Here is a 16,179-nt window from a genome sequence, read left to right on the forward strand (position 1 = left end):
TTCTTTTGAAAAACAGAAATAAAAATACAGGTCAAAATCAATCCACAGATGAAAAATGGAAACATGACTTGATTTTGTATCTGCTGCTGAACCCTCTGTGTCATTGAGAGAGGGGGGAGAGAGGAGAGAGGGGGGAGAGAGACAGAGAGGGGGGAGAGAGAGAGGAGAGACAGACATACAGACAGAGAGACAGACAAAGACAGAACTTGGTACAGGCGCTATCCGCTTTTTGTGCTTTGCGCACCTGTTTGCGCCTGCCTCATACTATCGTCTCTGCAACACGATAGCAGTCTGCCACGTACAAGTGTCCGGGGGCCCTATCTTCGCAAAAGCGGTAATTTAGCGTTTGCGCTCGTTTAAATTGGGGGTGGGCACAAGCGCATGCCTGTTATAATTGTACTGGACATAGTACAATTATATATATATATAGTACAAAATAGGGCTACATGCCAAAGCGCTAAAGCGCTAAAATGTGGGGATAGATGGCATTATCCTATCGTCAGCAGCGCGCAATTACTTTGCACTAAGAGCTTTGAAAAGCACCTCTTGCGCGCTAAATACCTTGCTGCGCTGGAGCACACCATAATCTCCATGCTGCGCAGCACAGTGCAAAGTAAAATTCCTTTTGGATATGTCATTACGCACAGCCAATTGCCATGCCAGGACATCAAATTCTGCTGCTAAAATTGGGTATAGAGAGCCGCAGTAACGAGTCCGGAAATCATCGATGCTAACAGCCCTGGTTCTTCACAGTTTTCGCCTATGGGAGTTTTGAATGGGTTTTTGGCGCGATGCTTCTAATAATCTCTCTGAGCAACGCTGGCTTAATCAAACGCGAACCAGTGTTTAGTAATATCATCTTCACACACGAGGACCACTTTTATGAGTTTTGAAGCTTTTACGTGCCGTTAAAAGGACGGCTAGCTAGCAAACGGCTAAATGAGACTACACTTTTGAGTCGATGGGGATATATACGTCAATAACGTCACCACTTCAAAGGGCGAACACGGAAATTCTCTTTCCCTCACCTGGTTCAGCCCCGTTCAGCCCGGGGTAATCAGTGCACACATCCAACAACAGTCCAGGTTGAGTGCTGACGTGACGTGGAAGCCTATGCGACAGTGTGTAGTTCTGGATTAGCTTAGCTCGAGCATTTTACTTCTAGGGCTCGCATTTACGCTACAAAACTCATGAAAGTGGTCCTCATGTGTGAAGATTATCCGACGGAACTCTGGTTCGCGTTTGATTAATCTTGCGTTGCCCAGAGACCGTATTTGAAGCATCGCGGCAAAAACCCATTCAAAAATCCCATAGACAGAAACAGTGAAGAACCAGGAAGTTCGGGACTTCCGCATTCTGCCTACAAAAATACATCATCCCTGCGGCTCTCTATTAACAGATAATTCAATCAGTGAGGCAATCAACGATAACTAACTGAGAAACTTTTATCACATCGCAAAGAGGGAAATTAATTGAGAAAAACTGTTGGACAATGGACATACTGTAGGCTAAGTATTCACCTTCACCTATCCCATAACCCGGAGGGTCGTTGGCACCACAGACGATCTGTCAATAAGCTCTCTCCATCTGTCTGGCACGAGTGAGTCCACTCTATTACGCATGGAATTAAGCCTATTGCATGCCTCGCGCAAACGGTGATTGCGAGACGGGAATCTGATTGGTTTTGATTGGCGTAATGCCCAGCATTGCCTGGCAAAACCTGTGAATAATTCTGGTACTTAAGACCGCCCAAATCCCGTTTGCCCAGGCATTTTGGGGGTGCAGATGATTTTGGCACGGCTCTAATTTGCGCCTGTCGCACACGTTTCCGCATCCCCGCCGAGAATTGCATCCCCAACTATTTCGGGGGTGTTTTAACTTAGAAATTAGGGAGGTCACGTCTACCCAGACAATTATATCACTTTTAAACAGTTACATTTCTGTATAAATAAATCATTACAATATGCTCCCGTGAGGTGGTGATGCTGCCGGGCGGGGGTGCAAAACTCAGCATAAGACCTGGACAAATGAGCAAGGCACGCTGCTTTAAGGCACGCGCAAACAGGTGCGCAAGCGCAAATAGGGGATATCGGGCTCTATCTTCCCCCTGGCCTTAAATTCGCATTTATGGCTTGGCCTAGCGCTATTAGTGGGCGTGGTCAGGCGCATTCCCTAATTTTTCCTCAGCGCTAAAGCTGACGTTAACCATTTAACCACACCTTTTTAAGCGTAGAATTATTCACAACTGTGGCCATTGGCGATCTGCAGTAAACCAATCACATTCTTCCCTTTCAAGCTTCGATTCCACGGAGCGATCCAGTCCGGTCAGAAAAGCCTGACCAAAGCGTTCTGAGCTCCCCCCCTCCCTCTTTCATCCCCGTCTGTCTCCATTGTTTTCTCTCGCTGTCTTTTCTTCTCCCCTTCTGCACGGCAGATGAGGTAGGATGATGCAACAGCCTGTGAATGACAGGGGCTCAAAACTACGGTATAACAACTTCTTTTTCATCTGTCATTGTGCCTGCCTAGTGCATAAATTAGTGGACTTTCCCCCAAAATAGTGATGGTTCTGTCATTCTGTGGTGTAGCCTATATTTCAGATCTGATGTTTGCAGTGCGCTATAGCAGTGGTTCCCAACCATTTTTGTGTTATGTACCCCTTGAGCTGTTTTACCATGCCGATAGTACTCATGTGTGTCCATAATTCTCCTAAAGTTGTTATATTAAACTTATATTAAACTTTTATTAGGCCTCTCTAACACATCTCATTAAATGAAAATAATTTGAATGACTCCTCTTTAATACAATTTTGACAGTTTTCAATTGCAAAAAGTCACCAGTTTTTAGCATCTTGGAAATACATTGTAATCCCAATCTTTATAAGTACCCCCTGCAAGCTGCTCAAGTACCCCTAGGGGTACACGTACCCCTGGTTGGGAATCACTGCGCTATAGGGGCAGAAGTTGACACGCGAGAGAGGGAGTGAGAGAGAGAGGGGGGAGAGAGAGTGAGACAGCGGCAGAAAGAGTGATTGAATAACGCTGTGGGTATATTCCCGGGGCCGACTCACTGAATAAGGCCTGGTTTTGAAAAGCGCTAACCGCAAAATGAACGCCAGTTGGGAAGATCGCTTTAGGCTGGTATTTAAGGCCGAAACGCCTATTCTGGCACTGCGCCACGTCTCTTCAGCGTAAAGCGAATTTCAGCGCGTAAAAACATGACGCTGTCTTCCCGAGTCACGGGTAGGCAGGCGCAAAGCGTGTTTTTTTGCGTTTATATTTAAGTATTTTTATTTGCAAGGTAGACTACAGTCCACATTGGTTGCAATCAGACAATCATATTCTCCAATGAAACAATAAGTAACTCAGAATGTACAGTCTCCCTCTATTTTCTCACCAGGTGAGTGAGTGAGTGAGTGAGTGAGTGAGTGAGTGAGTGAGTGAGTGAGTGAGTGAACGGGCACTGCACTAGTAACTGTAAAGATAACTATACAAATATTTAAATGATTGTGAGTAAATTGAATGGCTGTTTTCACGCTTGTACAACTATATCTACAATATAGTTGTAGCCATTCTATTCTACTAGATCAGTGGTACCCTGTAGTACCCTACAGAATTGTTTTGGCGTACCCCAGACGTAACTGGGGGTACACGTAGCCCACTTTTGGAATAAGTGTACTAGATTAATAGGCCTCTATTTTGGTGGTTGGTCATTTGCCCGGCCCAACGTGTGTGTGTGCGCGCGTGTGTGTGTGTGTAGGTATCAAGTTTCTGAGACCCACCCACTGTCGTCATTTTAGTTGGTGTCACACAGTGTCTGCTCTGGTGTTTTCTTTGCGTTCGCTTTGCGTTTTATTGGTGGGTGGGGTGGCCGAGTTGTGTGAAAGGCTGCAATAATGGGTCTCACGGTGAAGAGGGGGTGGAGCTTGAACACAGGGCAAAATGCCAGCTGGTAGTGTCCTCATATAGCTAATATTCTGAATGAGTTACGGTTGTAAATCGAGCAATATGGCGGAAAACAATCCCAAGATGCAATGTGCAATCTGGCATTGCATTGCATTCTGGGATTGATTTGCATTGCATTCTGGGATTGATTTCCAAGCCCAATTAGGCTGATTGGGTGCACTCAATTGTGGGATTGCTATCTACCTCTGTGTTATATTTTACTGTGTTATATATTACTAATAGTAAGTATTATTATTTTTTGTACCATGTATATTGATTGTTTAGACACTAGGATTTTCTTTTATTTCTGTATTAGATATGTACTGTGTGCGCACAGGACTCTGTGCGCCCAGGGACTACAGATGCAAATTAGCTCTTAGCTATCTCTGGTGCAATATGTTTATTGTGTACTGTCCCTGCTCAAATAAACAATAAAGATAAAGATAAAGATTGTCTTTAAAAGCCTGCAGATCATTCTGTGTGCACCTTTTTGTTAGGTTCTGTTGTTGATTGTAATAGTTTGTGTTGTTTATTCTGTAGTTTTAGGTAATCCATTATTGTTATAACTTAATTTGGTGTGTGATTCCCTCCATTTGTTACTTCCTTGAGCTGGAACGCCAAATTAAAAGTTATAACAATAATTTATTTGCTAAAACTAAGGACTAAACAACTACTACTACAGTGGAATCCGCTTATAGTGATCAACCACTTATAATGATCAAACAGCTTGATCCCGCATCATTCCTATACACATGCTGTTTAAATAATTCACGTATAGTAGTGATCAATACTTCGCTTACAGTGATCATTTTGGGCCTTGTCCCACCTGAGAACAATGGAAAAAATGTTTAAAACTACAGCAATTTTATTATTATTGTTACTTACAAACTGCCAAAAATGAGCCAAGATACAGCAGTGATACTCAGTGCATGTCTGTCTGTATACAGTATGGAGAGATCGCGGCATCTCTGTCTGTGGAGAGATGGCTATGTGAGACCGCTGTGTTTGAAACATTGGAGGCCTAACTTACTGTATGGATTTTTAAAGTCAATAACATTCCTTTACTTTATATGTACTGTATTCATGTAATAGGCAGCAGTAGCTTCTCCTCTCGTCCTGTCGGCTTCCAAATGAGTTTGGCTCGGCCTGAATGTCTATCCAAAGGGTCCATTCAGCCATTCAGCATTCAACAGGAAAACTACTGTCAACAAAAACATCCACTGACCATATTTTGTGTGTGTGTGTGTGTGTGTGTGTGTGTGTGTGTGTGTGTGTGTGTGTGTGTGTGTGTGTGTGTGTGTGTGTGTGTGTGTGTGTGTGTGTGTGCATGCGTGCGTGTGTGCGTGTGGAGAGAGAGAGCGAGAAGCCCCAAGGTAAGATACCTGCAGCAAAAAGAAGATGGAGACAAAATGGAACTGAGAGCGGAGCAGTCACCTGTCTGAGACCTGAATGTGTACAAGCGGGATTCCTTTAACAACCCCCCGCCCCCCCCCCTTCTCTCTCTCGCACACACACACATACACACACACACACACACACACACACACACACACGCACGTTACCACATGCGGCTAACAGAATCAAGTGAGGTTTAATTAAAACTCAATCAAATTACTTTTAATTCATCATAGGGTAATGTTGCCGCCTGGCATCACTGCTGCTCACTGAGGAAAAATCTTGTTAATGGGAAACATTAACAAGATTACAAGTTGGATAGAAGCGAAAACTCCACGGCCTACAAAGTAAACAACCATGTGTCAGTACAAAGTGGCAAGTATATAGAGGCGCTTGTTGAAAAGACACTATCAAACAGAACTGAACCGTGACTGTTTTTGATCAACATCAAGAGAAAAGGCATCAAAAGGTATTGAGAGGCATCCAAAATCGTCATGCAGTGGGTTTTTAAAGTGGCGTCCTAGGTTTTTGACTAGCAGCTATCCAAGGCTCATCTAAGGGCATTGTTAAAGGGGTATCTGCTACTAGAATGTATTTTACAATAGTCTTCTAGTTCATGGAATAAGAACAAATATGTGTGTTGGTTTTTATTCCCATGGGATCTAACGACAGGTTAAATAAATTGTACAAACAAAAGCCCCATGGCAGAGGCACATTACTGTAGGAGATACACATCAAAGATAACAATACACAGACAAGAGATTATATTTGATCTCACGCTTTCCGATCTGCCCACTGTGCCTAATTTAAATAGGCGGTGCACTTTAGTCTTCATAGCCGACATCTATGCCGGCGTGTCAAAACAGTCTGGAGATGATTGCATCTGAGGATCATTCCCGGCACCGAATAAATTCCCTTGCTAATAATGCATGAAGTCATATAAATCACAGTCAATGAGTCTCCTTATCTGACTCGGCCTGGGTCATTCCTCCTCCTCATCTACTGCTTCATTCTGCTTCTTGCTGCCACCTCCCTCCTTCTCCTTGACTGTCTAAATAAGAGATGACCGTCTCGCTGTTGATCGTTAGTTAGTTTGTTTGTTTGTCTCTGGTGCGGCAACTCTCAGGCTGCACAAATTGAACACTTCTGCACCGCTGAAAGGGCAAGTCTGTGCACGTGTGCACACTGCAGACACGCAAACGCATGTACGCATGATGAGAACTCCCCCCTCACACACACACACACACACACACACACACACACACACACACACACACACACACACACACACACACACACACACACACTCAGCCATGCAGCCACAGTACACCCCTGAGTCCCTGCTGACCTGCTGAGCCATCACAAGTCACGGCTCTCTAAATTAAATAACATCAAATTAGATTAAAGTAAATGAAACATGGCTGAGGAGCGTCGGGGGAGGAGGGGGGGTTAGAGGATGGAGGGGTCATACAGGGACAGGGAGAGGACAGAGGAAAGAGGAGAGGCAGGGATAGAGAGAGGACAGAGGGAAGAGGAGAGGCAGGGAGAGGACAGAGGGAAGAGGAGAGGCAGGGATAGAGAGAGGACAGAGGGAAGAGGAGAGGCAGGGAGAGGACAGAGGGAAGAGGAGAGGCAGGGAGAGGACAGAGGGAAGAGGAGAGGCAGGGATAGAGAGAGGACAGAGGGAAGAGGAGAGGCAGGGAGAGGACAGAGGGAAGAGGAGAGGCAGGGAGAGGACAGAGGGAAGAGGAGAGGCAGGGAGAGGACAGAGGGAAGAGGAGAGGCAGGGATAGGGAGAGGACAGATGAAAGAGGAGAGGCAGGGAGAGGACAGAGGGAAGAGGAGAGGCAGGGAGAGGACAGAGGGAAGAGGAGAGGCAGGGAGAGGACAGAGGGAAGAGGAGAGGCAGGGAGAGGACAGAGGAAAGAGGAGAGGACAGAGGAAATAGGAGAGGCAGGGATAGGGAGAGGACAGAGGGAAGAGGAGAGGCAGGGATAGGGAGAGGACAGAGGGAAGAGGAGAGGACAGAGGAAAGAGGAGAGGCAGGGATAGGGAGAGGACAGAGGGAAGAGGAGAGGCAGGGATAGGGAGAGGACAGAGGAAAGAGGAGAGGCAGGGATAGGGAGAGGAGAGGGACGAGGAGAGGCAGGGATAGGGAGAGGACAGAGGGAAGAGGAGAGGCAGGGATAGAGAGGGAAGAGGAGAGGCAGGGAGAGGGAGAGGACAGAGGGAAGAGGAGAGGCAGGGATAGGGAGAGGACAGAGGGAAGAGGAGAGGCAGGGATAGGGAGAGGACAGAGGGAAGAGGAGAGGCAGGGAAGTGGAGAGGACAGAGGGAAGAGGAGAGGACAGAGGAAAGAGGAGAGGCAGGGAGAGGACAGAGGGAAGAGGAGAGGCAGGGATAGGGAGAGGACAGAGGAAAGAGGAGAGGCAGGGATAGGGAGAGGACAGAGGGAAGAGGAGAGGCAGGGATAGGGAGAGGACAGAGGGACAAGGAGAGGCAGGGAGAGGGAGAGGACAGAGGGAAGAGGAGAGGACAGAGGAAAGAGGAGAGGCAGGGATAGGGAGAGGACAGAGGGAAGAGGAGAGGACAGAGGGAAGAGGAGAGGCAGGGATAGGGAGAGGACAGAGGGAAGAGGAGAGTAAGAGGGTAAGTATGAGGGCCGAGGGGAGAGACAGCAGAGGAGCTTACCGTAAACAAACACAAGATGAGGAGTCAGAAGGATTGTGTGTGTGTGTGTGTGTGTGTGTGTGTGTGTGTGTCTGTGTGTGTGTGTGTGTGTGTGTGTGTGTGTGTGTGTGTGTGTGTGTGTGTGTGTGTGTGTGTGTGTGTGTGTGTGTGGTCAATCCTATAAAAGAACAGGATCATCTCCTTTGGTATACCTAATGGATGCAATATAATTTGGATGGTTTTTCACGTGTGGCCACAGCGGATAAGACTCGTGGGGATTACTCTGACAGGTGGCAATACTCAACTCAGCTGCCACGGTGATTGCCATGGTAACATATTAGCCTTACGTATCATATGTTCAGGACTAAAACAAACACTCTCTTCTATTTCTATGACAACATATCAATCATTCTGTAGCAAATGTAGCAGACAGAGAGGCGGGTGAAAGTTAATGCCTATTTTTCTTTCTTGTGTATCTGTTCCATTTCAGTTCTCTATAAAAGTTCTCTAGCCGAGGGATCAGCCGAGCAGCATTTTGGTAAACAAACCGCGTCACTGGGTGGCAACGGCAATGGAACCCTATGGAGCCCAAGTGGCGCGAGGCTTGAGTGGCTGACTCTAGCCAGTTAACTCTGTTTACATTTTAAAAACTGTGACAGTTCACACAACTTTAACACGACATGCATTATATTATACATCAAACTCTTGAGCTAATTCTGCTCTCACTCAGAATGTCAAAATATAAGCGATGTGATGTATAGTTTTTGAGATATTCGTTTGTTTGACACAACTCATACTATTGACTGCTGCGGGGTTCCGCATTTCTGGGTGTCAAGTGACACATGTCAAGCTGATCCCTCGTAGAAAGACCACAACACTGTTGTCTGAGAGGAAGGTCAAGTGGAGTGAGCTGTCTGGAAAAATGCTATAGCCAGGGAATATTTTGCTGCTACAATAGCATCCAACTTCTTTTGTGAGTGATGCCCTGCCTAACTGTCAAGTGAAGGGCCCTTTAAAGTGTCTTAGTGCAGGTGAGGTGAATAGACACAGCGTGTTTTCTCAGCTAGTAATAATATCACCCGTGGGAAAGAGCAGTAAACTGGAGACGGAGGCAGAGGACGGTGACTGTGAGAGGGGATCTTCATTCAGCAGCGGGCACTAAATCATCAACTCCCACTAGGCAGAGGGAAACCTATAGAGCAGGGAGAGATGGAGCCCCCTAGAGGCAGAGGGAAACCTATACAGCAGGGAGAGATGGAGCCCCCTAGAGCAGGGGTGCCCACACTTTTTCAGCTTGGGAGCTACTTTTAAAATGACCAAGTCAAAGTGATCTCCCAAACATATTTATTTATATATATATTTTCCAAGGGTGCCCACACTTTTTCAGCTTGGGAGCTACTTTTAAAATGACCAAGTCAAAGTGATCTACCAAACATATTTATTTATATACACTGAGTATACAGTGGAAAACAGTGGAACAGTGGAAACAGTGGAAAAACAGTGGAAACAGTGGAAAAACAGTGGATTTTTTTTTTTTTTTTTTTTTTCTCCTTCAATGCCATGCGATCTACCACACTACCTTTGCGATCGACCGGTCGATCGCGATCGACGTATTGGGCACCCCTGATATATACACTGAGTATACAGTGGAAAACAGTGGAACAGTGGAAAAACAGTGGAAACAGTGGAGAAACAGTGGAAAAACACTGGAAAGAGTGGAAAAACAGTGATTTTTTATTTTATTTTTTTTTCCCCTTAATGCCATGCGATCTACCACACTACCTTCGCGATCGACCGGTCGATCGCGATCGACGTATTGGGCACCCCTGCCCTAGAGGCTGAGGGAAACCTACAGCAGGGAGAGATGGAGCCCCCTAGAGGCTGAGGGAAACCTATAGAGCAGGGAGAGATGGAGCCCCCTAGAGGCTGAGGGAAACCTACAGCAGGGAGAGATGGAGCCCCCTAGAGACAGAGGGTATGATAAGAAAACAGCTCCCGTAGGATTTTTGTGCTAAAATTGATTTTTTGTTTGCAGTTCTTGGTTCTATAGAGTCCAAACTATCAGAAATTGATGGGGTTCCAATTTTTCAGACCCCCCACCCTCTTTCTGGGGGGGTCATCTATTTTGGGACCTCCCAGAACGGTATGCCAGCAGCCAGTTAATGTCCGATTTTCATAATATTAGAGTTGTTTTGTTGGTTTTAAAATATTCTGAGTTAATTTATTACACTTTTAAAGCAGCCAGAAGAATATTTTTCTGACTTTCGGTTGGGGTCTTTCCTCACCTGGGACACCCCGGACTGACCCTTGTGCCTATCTCAGTCAGCATTACATTCCCCGCTCTACTCCTGCTCTTTTCTTGGCCAATTCAACTTTTACAATTATTTTTTCAGGGCCATCCAGTGACAATTAATACTTGACTGCAGGTGTAGACCATTCTGAAAGGCTTTTCCTGTTCTGATTCTGAAAAATAATTGGTTGAAATATGGCCAATGTAGCAGAATCCTCATTGAAGTTGTGCGTTGAATATTCAGCAGTCAGTTGGGAACACCAATTGGATCCTAAGAGGTGGAACTCTCCACATTGCATTTGCTGCCTTGCATGCTCTTGGTAAAACAGTTCATGGAAATGGCCTTGACACATGTGCTATTGGAAGTGGTGCATTAAGTTTGTATGCTCTAAACTGTCAAAAAATATTGGTGTCCTAGGTAAAACTAAAAACATTCTGAACCTGAAATCACTGTACATGCTGTACTGCTCGCTTATTTTACCCATCCTGAATTATTGTGCGGAAGTCTGGGGGAATACCTATAAAAGTACCCTTCAGACATTATGCACACTGCAAAAAAAAGCAATAAGGACTGTTCATAAGGTAGGTTATTTGGAACACACTAACGCACTATTTATAAAATCAAATGCATTGAAACTGATGGATTTGATTGATTCGAAAACTGCACTAATTATGTTCAAAGCGAGGAACAATCTACTTCCTGGTAATATTCAAAAAATGTTTGCAGACAGAGAAGGAGGTTATGATTTAAGAGGTAAATATAATTTGAAACAGCCGTGTGCTCGCACTACTCTTAAGAGCATGTGTATTACAGTCTATGGGGTGACTCTTTGGAACAGACTGGATGACAGGATCAAAGAAAGCTCTAGTATCTCTATTTTCAAATCTAATTTAAAAAAATATTTAATCAAGAAATACATTGAATCTTGAGTTACTAGGATTCTTACTGTTTTTTGGCAATGTCCTTTTTTCTTCCTGGTAGAGAATTACTGTGTTATTGGTGGGTGTATGTACCTGGTCTGATGTGTATTCTGTACATTAATATACATATATGTATGATATACATATATTGTTCTGTAACCCTTATGCGCCCTGCATAAGCCAACAGGCAGATAACTCCTCCCCCAATCACCACGTTGAAGACGACACGCAGTTCAACTTCGTTTAATGATGAACTGGAGGTAGGGTAAAACTGAGAAACACAATACAAGAATATACTGTAAGCTGTACATAAATAAAATATACATCAACATCTTGAATCTAGTGCATTCTTTCAAACATGTAATACAAACGTGAAAATATGCATAGACATGTGTAAACATAATGGCATAAAATACAGCATGTATCCACATGAGAGAAACAACAAGGTAAGTAAACAAGATAAATATTATATATGGATAAACATTTGGCTAAATAAGGTAAATATGTGTATAATCATTCACAGGCTACTTTACCAACAAATCAAGTTTTGACTGGCACATGGCCATTCCTTATCTCCAGGTACAGTAATTCACCTCCATGCAATAAGATATACAAATGTTGTCCAAACTCAAATGACAAAGGAAAAGATTAGATATAGATCTAAACTTAAATTAACCTACCGACAATACTCTCAAAGGGCTGAAATGTAGCAGATGTCGGCGAACACCGAAGGCATGAAAACATGTGGCTCAGCCATGCTCATGCTTCTAGAATCTTCTAATCTAGAGTGTGGGATCAGAAAGTGGGACTAGGCCTCTTAAAGAGACAGTACACGTTAGCCTCTTAAAGAGACAGTACATGTTAAATCCAGCTACAAACATCTTGTTCACAACTGCTGACAGGACACTCCCCGTCTGGTATCCTAGGATACCACTACTTCACTTATCTTTGGGCAAGGGGGTAGACTCTTCTGGTTTGTCAGAGGGCAGAAGTAAGACTATTTCAGATATAGGTCTAAGGAACAACTTTGTACCGTCCTTGGCTGCTATCTTAATTTCAACTTTACGAACTTTGCCATCACTACTGAGGACAGCTTTATGAACACGTCCCAAGGGCCATTCATTTCGTTTTGTCTGAGAGTCTTTCATGAGGACTATGCTGCCTTCTGTAATGTTCTGCTTGTCAGACTGCCACTTCGATCTTGGTTGGAGCGTAGTCAAATACTGTTTGCGCCACCTGTCCCAAAAGGTGTTGGCCAGACTTTGTACTTGCTTCCATTGGCGCTTATAGAGATCCAATCCACCAGGAGGAGATGGAGGAGGGCCTGCCTTTTGAGTGAGTAACGTTGCAGGGGTAAGTATGACAGGATCTTCTGGATCTGTAGACACCGGAACCAGAGGTCTTGAATTCACGATAGCCGTTACCTCCGCCATCAAGGTAGAAAGGACCTCATGTGTAAGCCTAGAACAGTGGTTCCCAACCTTTTCCAACTCAGGGCCCACTTTTATTTCTCAAAAATGTTCGCGGCCCACCTCCGACCCCATAAATACAAAGGCCATATAATGCGTTCTCAGAGCACTTTTTTATTGAAAATTGAACATAAAGGACTGAACTGAATACAGGAGAAACATGTTGGAAGCTCCACAGTCACTAACACAGCACCTGTAACATGTTGCAACACCTTCAGTATTACAGTTTTCAAGGAGCTGTCCACACACACACACACATATGTGTTGGAAAGCATGTTCAGCTCCCGACAGGCTCCAACAAAGTTGGTACCTCTGTCAGACCGTATCTGCTTTACTGGCCCACGGATGGCTATAAAACGCCTCAGAGCATTTATGAAAGAAGAGGCATCCATGGACTCAATGATTTCCACATGAATAGCTCGGATGCTCAGACAAGTAAATAAGACTGCCCATCTTTTGTCGTTAGCGTGGCCACCTCTGGTTCTGCGAGTGGAGACTGTCCACGGCCCAAATACATCGATGCCAACATAAGAGAATGGGGGATCAACACTCACTCTGTCTGCAGGCAGATCGGCCATTTTCTGCACTTCAAAGCTTCCGCGGAGCCTACGGCAAGTAACACATTTATAGATAAGAGAACCCACACACCTTTTGACGCCCACTACCCAAAACCCTGCCATCCGGATAGCACCCTCTGTAAAGAGTCTCCCTTGATGTTGTGATTGCTCGTGGTAGTGCCTCACCAGCAGAGTTGTGATGTGGTGTCGTCCTGGAACTATGATGGGATTCTTCTCCTCATGTTCAATTTTTGCTTGAGATATGCGTCCGCCTACCCTCAGCAGGCCGTTCTCATCTATGATGGGGTTCAGTTTATGAACGGGACTATCCTTTGGTATCGGCTCATGGTTTCTGATGCACTGAAATTCTTTTGCATAGATTTCTTCCTGTACAGTTCGGATTATGACGTTCTTGGCTTGTGTCAGCACATCCACACTGTAAGCCTTATCACAGTGATGCCATCCTTTGCAGGGTCTCAACTCCTCAGACTTGTCTTTCCTGTAGAGACGAGCAACGTGTATGAGACATGTCATAGCCCGAGAGAGTGTCTTCCAACTAGAGAAGCGCGTAAAGCGATGTGACTTGAGACAGCCATCTCTAGTGGCAGTACTGAGAGTTGACACCTGTGGACGAATCTCCAAATCTTCAGTTGAATCCACAAGGTCAAAGGTGTCAGTATCAGGTAACACCGGCCCTGGCTGCGTCAAGAATGTCGGACCTGTAAGCCATGTTGAATCCTTGAGACGAGCTGCTTGGACAGATCTTGTCGCATGGTCTGCCGGATTCTGCTCGCTGGGTACATAGTGCCACTGTTGGGGGTGGGAGCATCTTCTTATTCTTTGGACTCTATTGCTCACAAAGACGTAGAATCTACGCTTTTCATTGTAGATATATCCAAGGACTACCTTGCTGTCCGTGAAGAAAGTCACTGTGTCAAATTGTATGTCCATTTCTGATGTAATGAGCTCCGCCATATCCACAGCTAACACAGCTGCGCAGAGTTCAAGCCGAGGAACAGTGTAATCTGGGCGAGGAGCCAGCTTTGCTTTGCCAAGGATAAAGCCAGAGTGGTGGTTCCCATCTGCGTCCAAGACCCTCAGATATGCTACAGCAGCTATGGCTTTTGTGGAAGCATCAGAGAAGACACAAAGCTCTATGTGTCGTGCAGTCTGTAGAGAAGCTTGAACATAGGACCTAGGGATTTTAAGGTGTTGGAGTTCTTTGAGAGAATCTCTCCATTGTTCCCATGGTTCCACTTTCTCTGGGGGCAATGGTGTGTCCCAGTCGTAAGCGCCGGCTGTGAGGTCCCGGAGCAGGGCTTTCCCTTGTATGGTGACCGGTGCTGCAAAGCCAAGGGGATCATACAAACTGTTCACCGTTGATAGGATTCCACGACGTGTGAATGGCTTTATCTCACTGGACACTTGGAATGTGAATGTGTCACTCTTGAGGTCCCAGCTGATCCCGAGACTGCGCTGTATAGGTAAAGAGTCAATGCCAAGATCCAGGTCCCTGAGATCAGTAGCATGATCCTCCTGAGGAAATGCTTTCATGACTTCTTCACTGTTCGAGGCCATTTTATGCAGCCTCAGGTTAGAACAAGCTAACATCTTTTGTGTTCTTCGTAGGAGATCAGTGGCAGCCGTTGCAGTGGGTAATGACTTCAAGCCATCATCGACGTAGAAATCTCTTTCTACATATTCCCTAGCGTCCGATCCATACTCCGACTCTCCTTCTCGTGCTGCTTGTTTGAGACCATAAATCGCCACAGCCGGTGAGGGGCTATTACCGAAGATGTGGACCTTCATTCTGTACTCAATGACTTCCTTATTGGGGTCGTTATCTTTGTACCAGAAGAAGCGCAGGTAGTTTCTGTCTTCAGGTCGGACAAGAAAACAGTGGAACATGTGCTGTATATCTGCGGTAATAGCAACCGCTTCCTTCCTAAAACGGAGGAGTACTCCGAGGAGGCTATTATTGAGGTCTGGACCAGTTATGAGGACGTCATTAAGAGAGACTCCAGTATACTGAGAGCTTGAGTCAAAGACGACTCTGATTTGGCCTGGTTTCTTCGGGTGGTAAACCCCAAAGAGAGGTAAATACCAACATTCCTCATCCTTCTCAAGTAAAGGCGCTACCTCTGCATGGCCTTTCTCCAGGATCTTCTCCATGAATCCAAAGAAATGTTCTTTCATTTCAGGCTTTCTACTGAAAGAGCGTTGTAATGACTTGAAGCACTCCAGTGTCTGAGCTTTGTTATTGGGCAAACGGCGCCTTTGTTGTTTGAAAGGCAGAGGAGCTACCCAGTTGTTCTCTTCATCCTTGTAGACACTTTTCTCCATGATATTGAGGAAGATGCCATCTTCAACAGATGGAGCCAACTTCTCATCATCCTTTGTCCTCTTGAACACATCGCATCCTACTTGGTCTCCCTTTTCCTCTCCAGGTGACCTCTCCATGTGAACATCTGTGTCTAAGCCCTTACTGCTGATGTCATTGAACTTCTCTTTGACATTATAGAGGTTGGGGCATGGTTTGAAAAGAGATGGCCGACCGTTCTCCAGGGTGTTTGTAAAGAAGACATTAACATTGTCTGGCTTGTGGACCTTTCCGAGGCAAACGTTACCAACTATAACCCACCCTAAATCTAGCTTCTGCGCATAGGGGGCGTCATGTGGTCCATTGATCTGCTTCCTCACTTTATGTATCCTAATGATGTCCCTTCCGAGCAAAAGTAGGATTGGAGCTTCAGGATCAATCTCCGGGATCTGACTTGTGACGCTCTGCAGGTGTGGATGACTAAAGGCAGCTTGTGGTGTAGGAATTTCTGAACGGTCATTTGGAATCTGATTACACTCTATCAAGGTTGGTAGAGGAAGGGTGACCTGTCCATCCATGGATTCCACCATAAACCCATACACTCTTCTCCCCGCCG

The sequence above is a fragment of the Poromitra crassiceps genome (genome assembly GCF_964638095.1).
Source record: "Poromitra crassiceps genome assembly, chromosome: 1".
In the NCBI taxonomy this organism is placed as follows: domain Eukaryota; kingdom Metazoa; phylum Chordata; class Actinopteri; order Beryciformes; family Melamphaidae; genus Poromitra; species Poromitra crassiceps.